General features: G+C 47.5%; 5 pseudogenes; all 5 read right to left on the bottom strand.

Moving 5' to 3' along the window:
* Nucleotides 1-121: 121 nt before the first annotated feature.
* LOC143949568 (5S ribosomal RNA) lies at nucleotides 122-240 on the bottom strand (annotated as a pseudogene).
* Nucleotides 241-341: 101 nt separating this feature from the next.
* Nucleotides 342-460, bottom strand: LOC143949926 (5S ribosomal RNA; annotated as a pseudogene).
* A 320-nt stretch (nucleotides 461-780) lies between these two features.
* Nucleotides 781-899, bottom strand: LOC143946080 (5S ribosomal RNA; annotated as a pseudogene).
* A 100-nt stretch (nucleotides 900-999) lies between these two features.
* LOC143949410 (5S ribosomal RNA) lies at nucleotides 1000-1118 on the bottom strand (annotated as a pseudogene).
* A 2464-nt stretch (nucleotides 1119-3582) lies between these two features.
* LOC143949439 (5S ribosomal RNA) lies at nucleotides 3583-3701 on the bottom strand (annotated as a pseudogene).
* Nucleotides 3702-21307: the final 17606 nt, after the last annotated feature.

Raw genomic sequence — 21307 nt, 5'->3', positions numbered from 1 at the left:
CCATTGGCTCTGATATCCATGCAATATGATCGTTTGTTTGTAACTATTTGTATCACACATTCTGTGAAGTTGCCTTTGCATTGTATGTCGCATACTACTAAATAAAAAAAAAAAGAGAAGAAGCCTATGGCACCTGGTATTCCCAGGCTGTCTCCCATCCAGGTACTAACCAGGCCCGACACTGTTTAGCCTCCGAGATCAGACGAGATTGGGCGCTTTCACGGTGATGGGGCCGTAGGTGATCTCTTCGGGCACTCTCAACCCTCTTGACAAATGCCAAGATGGTCACCTTGGGAAACAAGTGAAAAAAAAAACAGGTCAAGGCCAACAACATAAAAAGAAGCCTACAGCACCTAGTATTCCCAGGTGGTCTCCAATCCAGGTACTAGCAAGGCCCAACCCTGTTTAGCCTCTGAGATCAGAGGAGATCGGGCGCTTTCAGGGTTATGTGCCCATAGGTAATCTCTTTGGGCACTCTCAACCCTCTTGACAAATGCCAAATTCCGCTTGAGATACAAGCGGAAAAAAAACAGGTCAATGTCAACAACATAAAAAGAAGAATACGGCACCTGGTATTCCAACGCCATCTCCCATCCAGGTACTAACTAGGCCCAACCCTTCTTAGCCTCCGAGAAGAGAAGAGATAGGGCTCTTTCAGGGGGATGCTGCTGTAAGCGATCTCTTTGGGCACTCTCAACCCTCTTGACAAATGCCAAGATGGTCACCTTAGGAAAAAACAAGCGGAAAAAAAAACGAATCAATGCCAACAACATAAAAAGAAGCCTACAATAACTGGTATTCCCAGGTGGTCTCCCATCCAGGTACTAACCAGGCCCGACTCTTCTTAGCCTCCAAGATCAGACGAGATTGGGTGCTTTCAGAGTGATGTGGCCATAGGCAATCTCTTCAGGCACTCTCAACCCTCTTGACAAACACCAAGATGGTCACTTTGGGAAACAAGCGGAAAAAAAACAGGTCAAAGCCAACAACATAAAAAGAAGTCTACGACACCTGGTATTCCCAGACGGTCTCCCATCCAGGTACTAACAAGGCCCGACTCTTCTTAGCCTCCAACATCAAACGAGATTGGGTGCTTTCAGGGTGATGTGCCCGTAGGCAATCTCTTCAGGCACTTTCAACCCTCTTGACAAACGCCAAGATGGTCACCTTGGGAAACAAGCAAAAAAAATAAGAATAAGTCGGAAGCTAGAGACAATACGGCCCGAGTCCTCAATTTAATCCATTCAGCGCATGTACAGGGAAGGCCCTTGCTTATGTTGTCAACGGATGCGGAGAAGGCCTTTGACAGGGCGGCCTGGAACTTTATGCAGGCCACCCTGGAACATATAGGTCTTGGCCCCAACATGATGAGCGGGGTAATGTCGCTTTACTCCATGCCGTCGGCAGCGGTACGGGTGAACGAGTGGTGCTTGGACTCTTTCCCCATCACTAATGGGACGAGGCAGGGGTGCCCTCTGTCTCCCCTAATTTTTATTCTGACACTGGAACCACTTATGTGTCACGTTCGGAATGACCCGAATATTACTGGCATATCCAAACCCTCGGCACACCACAAAATTGCGGCGTACGCTGACGATCTAATTTGTTCCGTCTCCAATCCACACATTTTGCTTCCCAATATACTCGCGTCTCTCCGGCGATACGGCAGCCTATCAAACTATAAAATCAATTGCGCCAAGTCGGCTGTAGTGAATATATCGGTCCCGGATAGTGAGGCCAAGAGGCTCCGCTCCGCTTTTCCATTCTACTGGGCCGAAAAATCTATACGTTACCTGGGCGTTGACATCGCAGTGGATTTAGCGCAATTGTACCCGCTTAATTTTGTCCCTCTCCTGAATAGACTGAAATCTGATTTGGGAAACTGGCATGCTTTAACACTGACCTGGTTCGGGCGCTGTAATGCATTCAAAATGACGGCCCTCCCGCGGATCTTATATTTGTTCCAGACATTACCGATCCGGTTACCCCCAATTTTTTTCAGGCAACTGCAGGTGCTGCTCCGGGACTTTGTTTGAGCCCGTTTGCAATTGCTTGCCAGACCAAAGGACAAGGGGGGTCTGGGTCTCCCAGATCTGAGTCAATACTACAGAGCGACTCTGCTAGTGAGAGTCGTTGATTGGCATTGTAATGGCCCACACAAGCAGTGGGTGGAGATGGAGATTGAGGATGGATCAATTCCCCTATTGACCTCCCCGTGGCTCCTGTCCTCCCTACCAAAAGACCTCAGAGATCACCCCGTAGTGGGAGCTACGTTGGCTGTTGTGCGGAGGTTGTTCCGCTGCACACGCATTGCTCCCCTGCCGTCACCAATGACTCCGGTTATAGGTAATCCAGACTTCCCACCGGGATTTACCAAAAAGAAACTGCGACAGTTGACAGTGGTGGGGAAACAGCGTCTGGGAGAGGTGTGGCCCTCGGGAGGGCTCCCGACTACGCAAACTGTTGCCGAGCTTTCTGACCCTCCGCTTGACTTGTTTAGTGCTTATCAACTTCGTCACTTTCTTCTGGCCATACAAAGGGCCCCCTACACTCCTAGAGACCTGACGCCCTATGAATCCATCTGTCACAAAAGGGAACCTGTGCGACACACCCTCTCCCTCCTGTACAACCTATTGAGTAGTCAGGAGGAGGAGTCGACCCCACCATTTATCCACAAATGGGAGAGGGACTTAGGCATCACATTTACCCCACAACAGATAGGGAAGATCGTGACCTTAGTACATAAAGCTTCCATCGCAAACCAATATCAAGAATCAGGATACAAGATAGTCTCATGCTGGTATAGAGTCCCATACCTTCTGAATAAAATGAATAGATTGATCCCGGATGTTTGTTGGAGGTGCAATTCAGATACGGGGACCATGGGGCACATTTTTTGGGCATGCCCGGCCTTGAGGAACTTTTGGGTGGAGGTGACCGGGATGATAAAAACTCTCACAAATGTAGATATCACAGACAACCCAGCAGTGTGCCTTCTACACTTGACCGAACAGCCTATTCAAAAATACAAAAAAACCCTCACGATGCAACTCCTGAACGCCGCCTGGGCCTGCATTCCCACACTGTGGAGGCAGCCTCAGCTCCCATCCAAGGTGCTGTGGTATTCCAAAGTCAATCATATTCTCCGGATGGAAGAATTGACCGCCACCCTTCACAACACTGAAGAGGCATTTAGTGTTACATGGAGGCCCTGGAGGTATTTTACTGGTACTCGAGACTACATTCGAGAGGTGAGCAGTGCCCCTGTCCCAGAAAACGACTGAACATCTAACGTTTACCTACGTAGGCCATGTCTGCCCTGGGTGGCATTCCCCCCCCCCCCTCCCTTTTTGTCTTTATTTTTCTTTTTTTTCCCGCCGCCACCCCCCCCTCCTCTCTCTCCGTCTTTGCACTCTCTTCTCCCCCCGTCCTCCCTAAGATCAGGCGAGATTGGGTGCCTTCAGAGTGATGTGGCCATAGGCAATCTCTTCAGGCACTCTCAACCCTCTTGACAAACACCAAGATGGTCACTTTGGGAAACAAGCGGAAAAAAAACAGGTCAACGCCAACAACATAAAAAGAAGTCTACGACACCTGGTATTCCCAGACGGTCTCCCATCCAGGTACTAACAAGGCCCGACTCTTCTTAGCCTCCAATATCAAACGAGATCGGGTGCTTTCAGGGTGATGTGCCCGTAGGCAATCTCTTCAGGCACTTTCAACCCTCTTGACAAATGTCAAGATGGTCACCTTGGGAAACAAGCAAAAAAAATAAAAATAAGTCGGAAGCTAGAGACAATACGGCCCGTGTCCTCAATTTAATCCATGCAGCGCATGTACAGGGAAGGCCCTTGCTTATGTTGTCAACGGATGCGGAGAAGGCCTTTGACAGGGCGGCCTGGAACTTTATGCAGGCCACCCTGGAACATATAGGTCTTGGCCCCAACATGATGAGCTGGGTAATGTCTCTTTACTCCACGCCGTCAGCAGCGGTACGGGTGAACGAGTGGTGCTCGGACTCATTCCCCATCACTAATGGGACGAGGCAGGAGTGCCCTCTGTCTCCCCTAATTTTTATTCTGACACTGGAACCACTTATGTGTCACGTTCGGAATGACCCGAATATTACTGGCATATCCAAACCCTCGGCACACCACAAAATTGCGGCGTACGCTGACGATCTAATTTTTTCCGTCTCCAATCCACACATTTTGCTTCCCAATATACTTGCGTCTCTCCGGCGATACGGCAGCCTATCAAACTATAAAATCAATTGCGCCAAGTCGGCTGTAGTGAATATATCGGTCCCGGATGGTGAGGCCAAGAGCCTCCGCTCCGCTTTTCCATTCTACTGGGCTGAAAAATCTATACGTTACCTGGGCGTTGACATCGCAGCGGATTTAGTGTTGAAAATATTTTTTATTGAAACATTTCAAGTGAAAACAATAAAACAGTAACCATCATGAGGCAAATGCAAGCAGGAACAGTAACAGGACTACATTTACGGGGGGCCGGCTAATTACTATCGGCCACAGCCGGTCCCTGTCGGGAAGCTTGGAGAGTAGGGAAGACGGCCTGCTCTCCGATCCACGAGGCCACAGTAGTGAGAAATACTCATGGGTTACTACATGAGACAATGTTTAATCAATAGCACAAAGAAGACAGAAAGAAAAAGAGAAGAGGAAAGGGAAGAGAGGAGCAAAATAAAGAGGAACAAAGTGGTAGAGGGGAAAGCTGAATAGCAAGAAGAGAGGAGAGGGGAGGTAAGGGGGGGGAAGGAGAAGGGATATGGGTAAGGGGGGTAGGGTACGAGAGAGAGCCCACAGCGTCCCTATGCGTTCAAGATTTGGTTCATTAAGGTGTCAGAGGAAGAGAAGCGGAGCCAGATCGACCATTGAGATATATATTTGGTGTAAGTGTCATTGTCCAGTGCCAACATCTCCTCCATTCTTGGGGTGTCATTCATAATGGATACCCACCGTGACAACGGGGGAGTATTCGTCGTCTTGCAGTCCGCTCGTGTGTGGGCTTCAGCTGACTTTTTCAGCGTGCAGTCTGGCGTACTAAGTATTTCGGATTTTTCGAAATTCTGTCCGTCATACTTTGGTTTCAGCGGACAATCCGCTCGTCAGTAGGCTAGTTCGACGGACTAAGAATGGCGCATGCTCAGAAAGGATTTACACGGCGAAAGGTTGCATTGCTGTGTATTGGACTTCCTATTTCTAGTCCCGTCGTACGTGCTGTACACGTCATCGTGCAAGCTTTCGACGGACTGTTTGTGCATCCGTGTGTGGTCAAGTCCGTTCATTCGAAAGTAGGACGGACTGTCCGTCGGATTGTATGACGGACTAAGTAGGCCATACAGTCCGCCCGTGTGTACGCGGCTTTAGTGTCATTGTCCAGTGCCAACATCTCCTCCATTCTTATGGTGTCATTCATAATGGATACCCACCGTGACAATGGGGGAGTATTCGTCGTCTTCCAATAAGCAGGTATCAGTTGTCTAGCAGAGGACATAAAAAAGCGGAGCAATCTTTGTCTCTGCGATTTAATAGACCTGGGCAGTATTGAGAGTAATGCAATTTTCGGAGAGATAGGAACCGGAGTATCAGCTAAAAGATTATAACATTCAAAAACCTGTGTCCAGAAGGGGCGGATCCTCTCACAGTCCCACCAGACATGTATATAAGTTCCGACTGAAGCTTCACAGCGCCAGCAGGTGGCTGGTGTAGACGGGAAGATTTTGTGTAAAGTAGCAGGGTCTCTGTACCATCTGGACAGTAGCTTGTAGTTCTTTTCTTGAGAGTAGCAGGAGATGGTTGACTTATGTGTGAAATGAAAAGAGGTTTGCCATTCCGGCACAGAGATGTCTTCACCCAAATCCGCAGACCACAGCCTAGTGTAATGTGGGAGTTGATCATGTGCTAAAGTCTGTAGTAAGTTATATAAGGAGGATAGTAGGTGTTTGGGAGTTTCTGGGAGCGAGCACAGTTCCTCAAAGTTGGTAAGCTTGTGATGTATTTGAGAGGAGGAGTGTAGGCGTTTGGTAAATGTGGACACCTGTAGGGCCGTGAGCCAATCTCCGGAGTCTGCCAGGGGGACCGGGGTCCCCTGAGAAGGATGTACAAATGTGCAAGCTTGCGGCCACTCCGTACGCTTAAAGGATCCTAGGGAGGTTGCCCCTGTACTTTGTGGTAAAGCAGGATGGTCAAAGAGGGACGTCAGGGGGCCCAGATCAGAGGAGAGGGTGGTGTTTAGCCCTGTCTTATACCACAGCTTCAAGGAGGCCAAAGTCAGTGGGGATAAGGATGTCATACGAGAGTAGTCCTGTTTGTAACCCCATAGAAGAGCTCGGAGATCTACAGGAGAAAGGTCCTGTTCAACGGTCACCGAGGCCTTGCAGGGAGGACGGGGGAACCATTCAATGATGCGAGTCATATGAGCAGCTGTATGGTAAGTCTCAAAATCAGGGAGGCCTGTTCCTCCCATAGTCTTCGGAAGTGTAAGCAGTTTAAATTTAACTCTGGGGAGGCCCCTGTTCCACATGAATCTGACGGCTAGCGAACGTAGGGAGATAAAAAATGATTTGGGGACGTGGATAGGGATTGTTTGAAATAAATACAGGAACTTGGGTAGAGTGTCCATCTTTTTTTTTTTTTTTAAAACTCCGTTTTTTATTAATAAGATTTGGCACAGACATATATAATAAGCAGACTGTATACATCTTTGTGGGATATAAACATAACTTGATAAACAATGACAATCCGTACAACAATAGTTGCCCTGTACCTCAGTTATATCAAAATCATATTCCACTTGTATTTTTTATTTCCACCCTCTCCCCCCACCCTCCCAACAACAACAAACAACCCAACAAAGAACAGATGCACTCATAAGGATGCCAATTAGGTGGGTATGAGGTCTAGAACCTCAAATCATCCTGTCAAGGGCCTAGAAATCCCATGGCAGCGCTATTTACCGCACAACAAATCATAGAGGAGCAGAATTACATGTATCTATCCCATCCACCCAGTCTCCCCATATTTTGAGGAATTTCCCTGGCTTACCCCTTGTTTCATACGTTATTTTATATATTGGCAAGTCTTGGTTAATCAAAGCTTTCCATTTGTTCAGGGAGACCAATGATGTGCGCGTCCAATGTAATAGGACCGTCTTCCTAGCATAATAAAGGAGAAAACGCAAAAATTGTTTCTGATGGTTACTAATGCCAACCTCCTCAAAAACTGAGAGGAGGCACCATTTAGGACTACAAATATTGGGGAGGTCAAAGGTAGTCGCCACAAAGTGGGTCACCTGAGACCAAAATGGTCTTATCCGCTCACAGTCCCACAACATATGTAGTAGGTTACCTTCTTCCCTACCACATTTATGACACAGAGGAGAAGGCAGTTTCCGCATACGGAAAAGGCGTAGAGGAGTATAGTATATCCTATGAAAAATGCGTATCTGGATCATTTTATCTCTGGCGGAAATAGCAGTGCTAAAATAAGTATCTAGAAGTTCCTCCCAATTATCGTCCGACAGGTCAGGTACATCCCTCGTCCATTGTTGTCTCAGGATTTGCAATCTAGAAATTTTAGGCTCATTCAATAATTTGTAATAATTGGAAACCAGTTTAGTATGTTCTGGTTGGGCAAGCGCCCCTTCCAAAGTAGAATTCTGAAAGGTAACAGCCCGGAGCCCAAGTTGAGACTCGGCCGCATGCTGCAACTGTAAATATCTAAACCTCCAGGATTCAGGTATACCCAACTCTTGTCGGAACGCCGGAAAGGTTTTGAATCTACCCTCCTCGTATAATTGGTGGACATATTTCAAACCCCTTTCGGCCCAATTGCCAGCGAAAGGGAGATCTCTAAAATGTGGGAAAACCGGATTATTCCATATGGGTTGATTAGGAGAAATCGTGGGGTGGGGTTCAGGCACCAGTGTCTTACATATCTTAAAGATTTTGAGAGAGTTTGCAATCATATCTGTACCCCCCCTCTCAGAAATCGCTCCTCTAAAGATCACATTTGACAGTGTTTCATAGGAGGAGAGCAACGCTGCCTCTGTTGCAGTAGCAGCATTGTTCAACTGTGGAAATAACCACCAATGAACATATACCAACTGTGATGCATAGTAGTACAATCGCAGATTCGGTATTGCTAGCCCCCCTTTGTGTATAGGTAATTGTAAAGTAGCCAATGCAATCCGTGGATTCTTGGGAGACCATAAAAATGTAGATATCAAAGAGTCAATCTCTTGAAAGATCTTCTTTGGTACATACACTGGGCAGTTCGCCAAGACATACAGCAACTTAGGGAAAAACACCATTTTAAATAAATTAGCCCTCCCCATCAATGTAAGAGGTAAACCCACCCAGTTATTGAGTTTAGCCTTAAGAGAAGCTATACAAGGAAGAAGGTTATCCTGGACGTATGCCGAAATCGGCAGCCTAACCACCACCCCCAAGTATTTAAACGATGTTGTGAATTGAAGCGGACAATGTTGTGGCAAGTGGGCAGGGGACTCTGAGTCTAACGAAAATACAGTGGACTTAGTCCAGTTAATCTTCAGGCCTGAATATACGCCAAAATCAGTGATCAACCTCAGCATTTTGGGAATCGTGTATTTAGGGTTTGACAAGTAGAGCAACATATCATCAGCATATAGCGAGATACGTTCTTCCAGGGAGCCAATCCACATGCCCTGAAGTTCCGGAGAACTCCTCAATAATCTCGCTAGAGGTTCCACTGCCAGAGCATACAGCAGGGGCGACAGAGGACAACCCTGTCTGGTGCCCCTGTGGATTCTGAAGGGTCTAGAAATAATCCCATTAAGTCTAAGACGGGCAATAGGTTGATCATACAATATCCTAATCCAGGTGATAACATTCTGTCCAAAACCGAATTTTTCCATAATATATATAAGGTACGGCCACTCCACGGAATCAAATGCCTTGTGAGCATCTAAGGATACAATAGCTCGGGGGACAGACAATTTATTGGGGGCTTGTAAATTAGTGTATAATCTGCGAATATTGATCCCCTGATGAAGTCACGTGACCGTGACGAACACGCGTCGGGACGCTACCGGAAGTGACGTAATCGAGCTCGAGGCTCGTTTTTACATTGCAAAGAAATCTCTATATGTTTGTGAGTATTTTATCCACTATATTTAAATAAAACTTAAATCTTGTTCAAAATTACTACACTATGGGGCTCCCCTTTTTTATCTGTTTAACCCTCACATAACAACCACCGCTGAGGCAACCTAACAACCCCCCCCCCCCCTATGCTGAGTACCGCTGAACGTCCACTTAAGGAGACCAACACGGTGTAATAGGCAGGAGACGCCAGTTTCCGGGGCCATAAGGATAGGACCTCGAGGGATAAAAGACCACCAGGAAGCCTGAGGATATACATGTCAAACGCTGTTACCTTACAGCTGTAAGGTAAGGGGACATCCATACCCTGAGTACACAGGACCACGCGGGATATAGTCACCATCACTAATACCATCACTGTTTGCAACGTTACTTTACAGTGCACAAAAAAAATCTGATACCAGCACTTCATGCGTTTTTTGTTGCATGCGATTTTGAATATAATCGCCACCAGTTATCGCACATCTTGAATGGACACAAACCTGATATATGTGATTGTGCAATCTTTTTATCTATTGGTTGATATAGTTTTTTAAATCACTGTGCACACTTACTGAGAATATTTTTACAGAGATCCTTTTCTTATGTGTTATTTTCTTTGACACGATTTTGTGTATGTCACATGATTTTACGTGTTCACCGTATTTACACAATTTAGCACATGGTATAAAGATATTTATACGCATTTATTTACAATAATTTTCGGCACTGGCACTTTATGCGATTTCCTAGCCACTAGCAAACCTGTTTCACATAATTCTTGTGTTTTTTAATGACTTTTTTATGCACATTGGTTTTTATTTATGGTGTAGTTGATATTTCTATAGATTTATTCACTATCTAGCACTGGCACTTCTTATGCGATTTTGTTAATCGCATTAAGAATCACTATTTATTTTGCTTACCATTGGATATACTTTGCTATTCACATTGTGACGTAGAAGTCACCCACTCATATTCGTTCACACTTGAGCATCATTTTTTTCATATTATTTCGCCAATTTTAGCCGCCCATATATCCCCTTTTAGTCTGGGCGATAACACATCTAACTTTAATTATTGTGATGTGGACAGAATTTACTAACCTCTCAGGATAATATCACCCAACCCAGTACTGCGCAACACTACTTCTTATATATTTTTCCTGTAAAATAGGGTTCAAGTACCCCACTTCCAGTGTATGCAGCAGTACAAAATTAGATCCTTGTTCTCTTCCCTGATTAGGCGCAGGAATAACCCCTTAATACTTAATCTGCGAATATTACTATAAGTGGACCTACCAGGGATAAAGCCAGTTTGGTCTGGATTAATAAGAGCACTAATGATGGTATTTAACGGGTGGCCAAAATCTTAGATAAAATTTTTAAGTCCGTATTAATTAACGAGATGGGTCTGTAGGATTCACAGTATTGTGGGTCTTTATTGGGCTTGGGAATTAAGACAATTAGGGCCTCCTTCATAGATGATGGTAAGCAGCCTTGCTCAAAAATAGTCGAGTAAAGCTTTCTTAGTCTAGGGATTAGGACATCTTGATATTCTAAATACCACTCTATAGGGAAGCCATCTGGGCCTGGAGTTTTATGTTTAGCAAAACTTTTAATGGTAAGCAGTATCTCCTCGGCGGAGATAGGTGATTCTAGAGACGTCTTTTGTTCTAAGGGTAGTACCGGGAAGTCAATTCTATCCACATATTCATATAATTCCGGGATGGTATAATGGGCTTGGGAGCGGTACAATTCCGTGTAAAATTTGTAAAAAGTTTCCACAATCTCATCCTGAGTATCCCTGAGAGCGTTTGAGGTATCATAAACACAGGGGATGAAAATAGGGTCCGGGAGCGGAGCTGCCAAAAACGCCAGCAATTTCCCGCTTCTGTCCCCCATCTCAAAAATCCGTTGACGTTGGTATAGATTTTTTTTTTGTGTTTTCGAGAGCAGTGCAAGTTCATACTCCCTACTAACACTTTGCAGAGTTTGATAATGATGAGGAGAGGGATCTCTAACGTAAGAGTCTTCTGCCCCCTGTAACTGATTGGCCAGTGTTCTCAAACAATCCCCAGTCGCTCTCTTGAAATCAGATACTCCTTGCATATACGCCCCCCTAGAGACCGCTTTGAAAGCATCCCAGGTGATTAGTTCGGGGACCTCTTCCCTATTTTCCTTCCAAAAGTGTGTCACTGCGTCCCTACAAATTGATGCTACCATGGTCTCCTGCAACCAATATGGGCTCATCCTCCACACACGCTCACCCACGACAATGCCCGCTCTCATAGTCAGTTGTAGAGGTGAGTGATCCGATATAGCCCTGGGTAGATAGGAGATAGCCTCCACCTCTGGCAATGCAGCCCCAGGGAGGAAAAACATGTCCAATCTAGAAAGCGATCTATAGGATGCCGATGCACAAGAGAACTCTCGGGTATCCGGGTGCTTCCAACGCCAGACCTCCTTGAGGTCATAGGACGCAGCCCAGTCACTTAACACCGTAGATGATGGTCTAGTGCAACGTAGCCTATCCTGATCAGCATTCATGACCTGGTTAAAATCCCCTCCCATAATAAGGTGACCACGCAACATAGGGAGAACCACCGCCATGCAGGCTCCCAATCTTTGTAAATCAAATGGTGGGGGCATGTAAAGGTTTACCAAAGTATATAACACACCCAGGTATTGCAGTATGACCACTACATAGCATCCCTGCGGGTCAGTCCTAACCTCTAGTATCTGGACAGGTAGGGACCGTAATATGAGTATAGATACCCCTCTAGAATAGGTCGAGTAAGTGGCATGGAAAGCATGAGCAATATGCCTTTTTTTCAGGGCCATGACCTTTGAACCCATCAGGTGAGTTTCCTGAAGCATAATTATTTGCGCCTTAGTACGTTTCAAATAGTCAAAGACCAGTGATCTCTTAATCTTCGAGTTCAGCCCCCTGACATTCCAAGTAAGACAGTTAAAGCTCATTCGTATAACGCAGTAGTCATATGAAGGGGGGAGAGGAGAGAGGGCAGGACAGCAAGAGGGTCCCACTCCCCCCCCCCTCCCCCGACACATTATAGACAATAAACATAAAATAAAAAATTTGAAACTCCCACCAATATTTTCGGTGTCGTTGCGTGCGTGCATCAGGTATACCAAGGAAAAAAAACAGGAGCAAACATCTCCAGGCTAACCTTCCCCATCCCCCCCTCCCCCCTCCCTGCTCATTACCCCCAACCATAACGAGCTTTAGCCCAAAAAGAACACCAAAAAGGTAAGAAAAACAAAAAAACTGTTTAGTCCAGGGAGTGACCAATCGTTGCTCCCAGAATCAGTCTAGTAAGAAAAACTATGTCAGATCAGAAAAGAGGAAGCTTGTGCCTCCTCCGGCAAAACATATCACAAATAAGGCACCTGATACAGTAGCCAAAGAAAGATATGTGCATCCCAGAGTAATTGTAGACGCCAGGTCCAGGTCCGCCAGCAGGGCAAAATGGCGGTTCAGTGTCAATTCCGGTGCTTTGGGTGGGACAACTTCAAAGAGGAACAAGAACAGAATAAAGTCACCCAGAAAGTACCGTATAGAGTGGTCGTCCTCCGCCCTGTGTATAGAATTCCATCATAAACTATAGGGAAGGCACACAACGTGACGGCCATAAGAAAACAGGCAGGGACCGGAATGTTACAGTCCATCCAACCAATCCGAGGCTTCAGTGGGTGAAAGGAAAAATTGTACCTTGCCGTCATTAACCACTCGTAATTTGGCCGGGTACATCATACTATATGGAAGATTTTTCTCTCGGAGGCGTTTCTTAACATGGAGGAAGGCCGCTCTTTGCTTTTGAGTAGTAGCAGAAAAATCCGGGAAAATGGAGATCTTTTTTCCGTTGTATTGGATATCTTGTAAGTTCCGCGCGGTGCGCATAATGCATTCTTTATCCCGAAAATGAAGGATCTTGGCTAAAATGGGTCGCGGAGGGGCTCCAGGGGGCATAGGGCGCATGGGCACCCTATGAGCCCGTTCAATTGCAAACAGAGGTGACAGTGCCTCCCGGCCCAACAGAGTGCTCAGCCATTGCTCCAGGAACTGCTCCGCATCCTTGCCCTCCACACCCTCAGGGAAGCCCACGAAACGTAAATTATTCCTGCGCATTCGGTCCTCAAGGTCTCCCAATTTAGCAGCATGTTCAGTAATCTCTTGTTGATGTGTGCGGAGAGTAGCAGACATAGGTTGCATATTGTCCTCCACCTCACTGATTCTTTGCTCCGCGGTGGAAATCCTAGAGCGAATCTTTTGCATGTCATGTTTAACAATAGAGAGATCCAGCCTAACCGTTTCGATCTGTGTGGTCAGAGTGGTTTGGCATTGATGGATAGCGTCCATAACATGCTTCAAAGTAAGTTCCTCCTCACCCTCTGCCGTTCTCTCCACCTCCGACCCCCTGTCCACCTGTGGAGTGGGATCCCCCGGGTCGCTGTCTCTCTCCAGGCCTCACCCTCCTCCCAGGGGTCTACGGCCTGCTCTGCTCTCGGGGACGCTGGGGGGGGGGGTATGCTGTCTATGCGGAGAATCCGCAAAATGTTCCCTGATAGTTGTCGGTGGTTTCGGCTTACCCGGAATACCGGAGGGCACATGTGAGTTCGCCGAGGGGCCGGAGTCAGCCTTCGCTTGTGCCTTGCATTTTGAGGATTTCCCCGTGGCGGAGGACGCGCTGGCGCCATCTTTGGCCTTGCTGCCCGTCAGCGTGGCCGCCCGGTCCGCGGCGGATTTCTGGCTCGCAGGACCGTTCCGACCCATTCCAGCGGATGCCCGTGAAGGTAGTGGGCAGTGCGGTGGTGGCTATGAGGTCGGTATCTAGGTAGGGATAACGGATGCTGTTCAGGATGAATCGGTGCCGGAGGAGCTCCGTAAGCTTGCTGCTCACATGTCCGCCGCTGGCCCAGAGTGTCCATCTTTAGGATATTAATCCTTCCGAACCAGGGCAAGGGAGATCCCCCCCACTCCTCAAGGTCCTTCCGTATACGGTTAAGCAGGGGAATATAATTCAGGGAAAACAAATTAGCTAGGTTGGAGGGTATAATGACCCCTAGGTAAGAGATCCCCTTGGTCTGCCATTTAAATGAGAAGTTGGATTTTAGAAGGGACAGTGTGGAGGGGGTGAGGGATATGTTGAGGGCTTTTGTCTTAGCAATGTTAATCTTAAAGTTACTATGGACACCAAAACGTTGAAATTCTCTGAGTAGGGATGGTAGGGAGATGTGTGGATTCTGAATATACACAAGGAGGTCATCAGCATACAGGGAAAGTTTGTGATGTGCAGACGGAGTTTGAATACCAAGAATGGAGGGGTTTTGTCGTATGGCACAGGCCAAATGTTCAATGATGATGACAAAGAGGAGGGGGGACAGGGAGCAGCCCTGTCGGGTACCGTTTGCAATGTCAAAGGGGGCCAATGTGGTACCGTTGACTAGGACCGTAGCTGAGGGTCGTGAATATAGGGACATAACTTTAGAGATGAAGGGAGCTCCGAGGCCAAGTTGTTCTAGAGACAGCTGTAGAAACCTCCAGCTGACCCTATCGAAGGCCTTTTCAGCGTCAAAAGATAAGAGGCAAGCTTTCAGGCCTTTACGTTGGATCAGGGAGATAAGATGTATCGTCTTGGTGGTGTTGTCCCTCGCTTCTCTGCCAGGGACAAACCCCACTTGATCATTATGAATAATTTTAGGCAGTAAAGGGGACAGACGGGTAGCCAGAACTTTTGCAAATAGCTTAATATCTATGTTGAGTAGGGATATGGGCCGATAGCTGCTGCATTGGGATGGGTCCTTGCCTGCTTTAGGGATAATAGAGATGTTGGCAGATAAAGATTCCTTGGAGGGGAGGTTAAGACTGTCTACCGAGTTAAAGGCCTTTGTCAGAAGGGGTGCAAGTTGGGGGGCAAAAGTCTTGTAGAACCGGGGTGTAAAGCCGTCAGGACCTGGGCATTTTCCCACTTTAAGGGCTTTGATGGCCTGCAAAAATTCAGAAGCAATTAGGGGCTCATCTAGGGATGTCGCCTCTGCATCGTCAATAGTGGGTAAAGCAGTCTCCATAATATAATCCTGTGTGGGGTCGGGAGAGGGGGGGGACCGATCAGAAGGGGTTGCACGCGATAGGTTATAAAGCTGTGAGTAGTATTGCCTGAAGGATTCAGATATCCCAGGGGTGTTAAATGTTTTCTTATAATCCGATTGGACAATAAAGGGGATAGAATGTCACGGGGGTCTAGGGTGAATAATTCTAGCCAGGTGCTTACCACATTTGTTCGCCAGGGAGTAGAAGTGGTTTCGCGCTTTATCCCTGGCAATTAGGGAGTGCGCGTCTAGGAGCTGGAGTAAGTCTCTGCGGGCGTTGGAAAGCTGGACAAAAACCGTAGGGTCCAGTTCTTTTTTATGAAGGGGTTCAAGGTCCGCTATGGTAGAAAGGAGTTTGCGTATGTCATGAGCTCGGGCCTTCTTAAGGCGGGAGCCGTGTTGTATAAGGGTACCCCGGATCACACATTTGAGTGTGTCCCATTGGTTCAAAGGGGAGGTTGTGTCAGTGGAGTGGTCACCTATGAAATCTTTAATGACTTTAGAGACACCCGCTACGCACACGGTGTCCCGCAGCAGATTGTCGTTAAGTCTCCAGCTCGCCCCCCGGTGGGCAGCAGGGGGGCGGACTAGAGTCAGATAGATGGGGGCATGGTCGGACCATAGGAGGTTACCGATCGCCGTTTGGAGAGGCGTGTCTAGAAGTGATTGCGATATGAGAAAGTGGTCCAATCTACTGTAGGAGTTGTGTGAAACTGAAAAATAACTGTAATCCCTTTCTGTGGGATGCTGGACTCGCCAGGCATCCACCAGATGGGAGGAATGGAGGAGTGATTTAATACGTGTCAAGGTGGAATAAGGAACAGAAGACTTACCCGAGGATGTGTCTGTGGATGGGGAGAGGACAATATTGAGATCACCTCCAACAATGAAAACCGACCCTCCAAAGGAGGATAGTCTGGTGAGGACTGAAGAGAGGAACCGAGCCTGGCCCACGTTCGGCACGTAGATGTTAGCTACTGTGAAAAGAAAATCGTTTAGTTTCAGTTTCAAAATCACAGAGCCGGGCAGCTCCCAGCACCCCGGCCCCACGGGTAATCCAAAATCAGTTGCGACCTAAAGAGTAAACCAAAGAACATAATAAGCATAATTATCTTAGTGGTCATCAATAAATGCATTTGTAAACCGGCATAAAATAGAGAACATCTATGAGTCATAGGGGGTAAGGATATGCAGCAGGCCCTACGAAGGAATCAGATTAAACCTAACAATAATCTTAAAGTATGTCAAGGGCAACACAGAGGGGACCATTGTAGGCAGTGGATTGCAAAGACAAGTCGTGAGATCCGTCCAGGAACTATCAAAAAAAAAAAAAACACAACGGAGCACCCCAACTATAGGGATAGGGAGGAGGGGGGCACAGCAACGGGGTTGTAAAAAATATACAAAAAACCTGTAAACAAGAGGGTTAATCAGCATGTGAGTTATTCGACCCATACGGGTCCAAGGCCATCACAGGGGAGGACCCCAGTGGCGGGAAAAGAAAACAGGCCCGGGGGGGGGGGCCCACTGGATCGGGTCAGTCGTTGGGATCCTGAAGCTGCAGGGACCATGGGGTGCGCTTGCGACCTTGCTTCTGCCATTGCGGGGTGTAGGGTAAACCTGGGGTGGTCGGTGTAAACGGCCAGTCGGGTAGGGCGACTTGAGGCAGTTAAAGCGTACTGAGAAATGTAGGCAGGTCCCCCAATGTACAAAATACAACGGTTTTACCCGCATGGTGCACTCGAAGATGGAACAGGAAACGCCATTGGTATTTTATCTGTCTTGCTTGTAGGAGTTGCGTGAGGGGTCGTAAGGATTTCCGCATGGCCAGTGTTTGGCGGGAGAGATCAGGGAGGAGCATGATGGGTGTTTTGTTGAAGAGAATCGACTGCTGCGTGCTGGCGGCCCTCATAATGTTCTCCTTTATTTTGTAGAAATGGACACGGCACAGTGTGTCACGGATGAAGGAGGGGTCAGGGGTGCGGGGACCCGATGTACGGTGCACCCGGTCCAATTGGTTGAAGATAGCCGTCACAGCCGCAGGTAGATCCTTGGGGTCAACCGACTCGGGTATCCCCCGTATACGTATGTTGTTGTGGCGACTGCGGTTTTCAAGGTCGTCCTGCTGGTATGAGAGCTGCTGAAGCAGGACAGTGTGGGTATTGAGGATCCGATCATGCGATTGTACAGTGTCCCGCAGGCCATCTACTGTGCTATCCACATCATCAAAGCGTACCCCCACATCTTTTCTCAAATCAGAGATCTCTTTTCGATATGTTTCCTCGATCCTATGCACACAGTGTTCAAAGTCAGCTTTGGTGGGTAGAGACCTCATGTAGCTGTGCAGGGATCTGATCTGCGATTCCATGTCCCATCCATCCCCCGATCCTAGGGAGGCATAAGAGCGGCTTCTGGTAAGCCTGGGGGAGAGGGCAGTGTCCTCAGAGTGTGAGAGCAGGCTGTGGGGACACACCTGAGATTGCAGGGCTGATTCAGAGCGCGCCGGAGATGGAGGGGCCGGCGTCCCTTTGGATGCTGGTCGGTGCTGTGAGGACAACCGTCCATGGCCGAAATAATCATCTAGATCCCCTCCCGGGTGACGGCCATTGCCGTTCTTGTGTGCTTTGTGCTTGTCTTTTCCTATTGAGCTGTGTTTGGTCCAGTTTACTGTCGAAATGAGGGCCGTGGGGTCGGGGGAGCCAGGAGCTGAGTGTAGGCCCGACCTACCTCTCCATATGTGGGGGTAGACCCTTATAGGTGAAAGTCTAGATCATTTAGGAGGGGCTTGCATACGTCAAGACGTGGCCCTATAGTTACAGTCATGAGATAGTTCAAGGTGACCTCCGCCGTAGTAATTTTGTGAGGTATGCTGGCTTATTATCTGAGAGGATTGTAAGATCATCCAGGTAGAAGGAATGTAAAGTTGTCAGTCCCCTGCTGCAGTAGGGTAAATGAGTACACAAAGATAGCCAGAGCAGAGTCTGTATGCAGAGGGAGTATGAGGCTGCAGGGGATGCTTGGAGCAAGGATGCCTGGAATAGTGGGCCAGGAGAGCAGACTGGGGTCACAATCAAATGTGGATGGAGAACCACAAGTAGATAAATAATTCAAATAAAGCAATCCTCCGTGAGGGGGGTGGGTGGGCGATCAGGCCAGAGCAAGTAGGCAAACCGCGGCAGCAGTTGTAGGCCGGAACAGCCGTGGAGCACTTTCCGGGCAGCAGCTGTAGGAAACCCTGGGGATCCTTAGGCCTCAGTAGGCCGCACTAGGCCAGAGCCGGCCGCGGGCTCCCCGAGGGCCGCGGAAGCCCGAAACCACCCAAAATGAGACTCGGGCGAGGGGGGAGATGACGGGAGGGGACCGATGACAGCCCCTTACCTCACCCGCCGGCGTGGCTCCGGTGGCTTCAGGCGATCCCGGAGGCCCAAGATACATCGCAGCAGATTTAGCGCAATTGTACCCACTTAATTTTGTCCCTCTCCTGAATAGACTGAAATCTGATTTGGGAAACTGGCATGCTTTAACACTGACCTGGTTCGGGCGCTGTAATGCATTCAAAATGATGGCCCTCCCGCGGATCTTATACTTGTTCCAGACATTACCGATCCGGTTACCCCCAATTTTTTTCATTTCAGACAACTGCAGGTGCTGCTCCGGGACTTTGTTTGGGTGCGCAAACCGCCCAGAGCCCGTTTGCAATTGCTTGCCAGACCAAAGGACAAGGGGGGTCTGGGTCTCCCAGATCTGAGACAATACTACAGAGCGACTCTGCTAGCGAGAGTCGTTGATTGGCATTGTAATGGCCCACACAAGCAGTGGGTGGAGATGGAGATTGAGGATGGATCAATTCCCCTATTGACCTCCCCGTGGCTCCTGTCCTCCCTACCAAAAGACCTCAGAGATCACCCCGTAGTGGGAGCTACGTTGGCTGTTGTGCGGAGGTTGTTCCGCTGCACACACATTGCTCCCCTTCCGTCACCAATGACTTGGGTTATAGGTAATCCAGACTTCCCACCGGGATTTACCAACAAGAAACTGCGACAGTTGACAGTGGTGGGGAAACAGCGTCTGGGAGAGGTGTGGCCCTCGGGAGGGCTCCCGACTACGCAAACTGTCGCCGAGCTTTCTGACCCTCCGCTTGACTTGTTTAGTGCTTATCAACTTCGTCACTTTCTTCTGGCCATACAAAGGGCCCCCTACACTCCTAGAGACCTGACGCCCTATGAATCCATCTGTCACAAAAGGGAACCTGTGCGACACACCCGCTCCCTCCTGTACAACCTATTGAGTAGTCAGGAGGAGGAGTCGACCCCACCATTTATCCACAAATGGGAGAGGGACTTAGGCATCACATTTACCCCACAACAGATAGGGAAGAACCTGACCTGAGTACATAAAGCTTCCATCGCAAACCAATATCAAGAATCAGGATACAAGATAGTCTCACGCTGGTATAGAGTCCCATACCTTCGGAATAAAATGAATAGATCGATCCCGGATGTTTGTTGGAGGTGCAATTCAGATACGGGGACCATGGGACACATTTTCTGGGCATGCCTGGCCTTGAGGAACTTTTGGGTGGAGGTGACCGGGACGATAAAAACTCTCACAAATGTAGATATCGCAGACAACCCAGCAGCGTGCCTTCTACACTTGACCGAACAGCCTATTCGAAAATACAAAAAAACCCTCACGATGCAACTCCTGAACGCCGCCTGGGCCTGCATTCCCACACTGTGGAGGCAGCCTCAGCTCCCATCCAAGGTGCTGTGGTATTCCAAAGTCAATCATATTCTCCGGATGGAAGAATTGACCGCCACCCTTCACAACACTGAAGAGGCATTTAGTGTTACATGGAGGCCCTGGAGGTATTTTACTGGTACTCGAGACTACATTCGGGAGGTGAGCAGCGCCCCTGTCCCAGAAAACGACTGAACATCTAACGTTTACCTACGTAGTAACGAAAGATTACCCTCGCGCCACAGTAATTATAGAAAAAAGGAAAGCACACAAAATTAATAAAAGATTATGGTTGCAGCAAAACACCGACAGGGGTTCAAACCCTCCCCTAAGTGAATAAAAACCAAAAAATATAAAAGTGGTGTTGCGCTACCTTAATTAACTAAATCAATAAATATGTGAAGTACACAGTGTACAAAAAAATTTAAAGTGAAATATTCCTGCAAATGCTTAACTATAAACACATAATTTAACATCCAAAAGGTGCATTAAATAAAGTGCATTTAGGTGCCAGGGTAGGTATATAATATATCCAAAGTGCACAGATTACAGTGATAGCAGGATCTACAGCGTGACTAAGAACACTCGATAGTGTACTATCCAAAGGTGCAACAAGGAAAAAAAATATATATAGCAATAAAAATATAAAAAGTATAAAAAATTAAATATAAAAAATATAATAAAAAATATTATAGAAAGTATATTCCACAGTCCATATTGAATCATGCACTGAAAGAAATCCACTCTGTGTGCAAATATCTGATAATCCCGTGAGTGAATCGTTATTCCATAGGTGATAGCGTGCAAGGTGTCCACACACTGGTAGCAATGGCTACCTTACCTTACTGCTGTAAGGTAACAGCATATATCCTTTTGAGCAGATGGTAGATGTAACCAACAATGGGTGCCCCCCTCTCTAGGTCCTCAGTCACAGGTAGCATATACATCCATAGGAGAAGAGAAAGTGCCAATAGTGAAGTATGTAATGCAATCCGAACTTTATTTTTAAAAAGGACACAGTCCAGGGTACTCACATTTTAGCATAAACCATAAATGCAAAAAACTTTACACGAAGCGACAGCATCAAACGAACGAGCAGGTAGTGTGTACTACGACCGTCACTTCCGGTATCCTCCTAGTCCAATCCTACGCGTATCGTCACTTGGACATGTGACTTCATCAGGGAATAAACTATAGGAGGACGCTGCCCCTTAAATACCGGGTACAGATCGCGGCCATTTTCTTGTAGCCCGCTAACTACTATAATTGCATTTGAATGGCAAACACCTTCGGCCATCTTGCTATAGTCAGT

This window comes from Lithobates pipiens, unplaced genomic scaffold (assembly GCF_037356315.1).
Source record: "Lithobates pipiens isolate NorthernLeopardFrog02 unplaced genomic scaffold, aLitPip1_a1.2 Scaffold_30, whole genome shotgun sequence".
In the NCBI taxonomy this organism is placed as follows: Eukaryota; Metazoa; Chordata; class Amphibia; order Anura; family Ranidae; genus Lithobates; species Lithobates pipiens.
The sequence above is the reverse complement of the archived record's forward strand: the minus strand, read 5'-3'. Positions and strand labels throughout refer to the sequence as shown.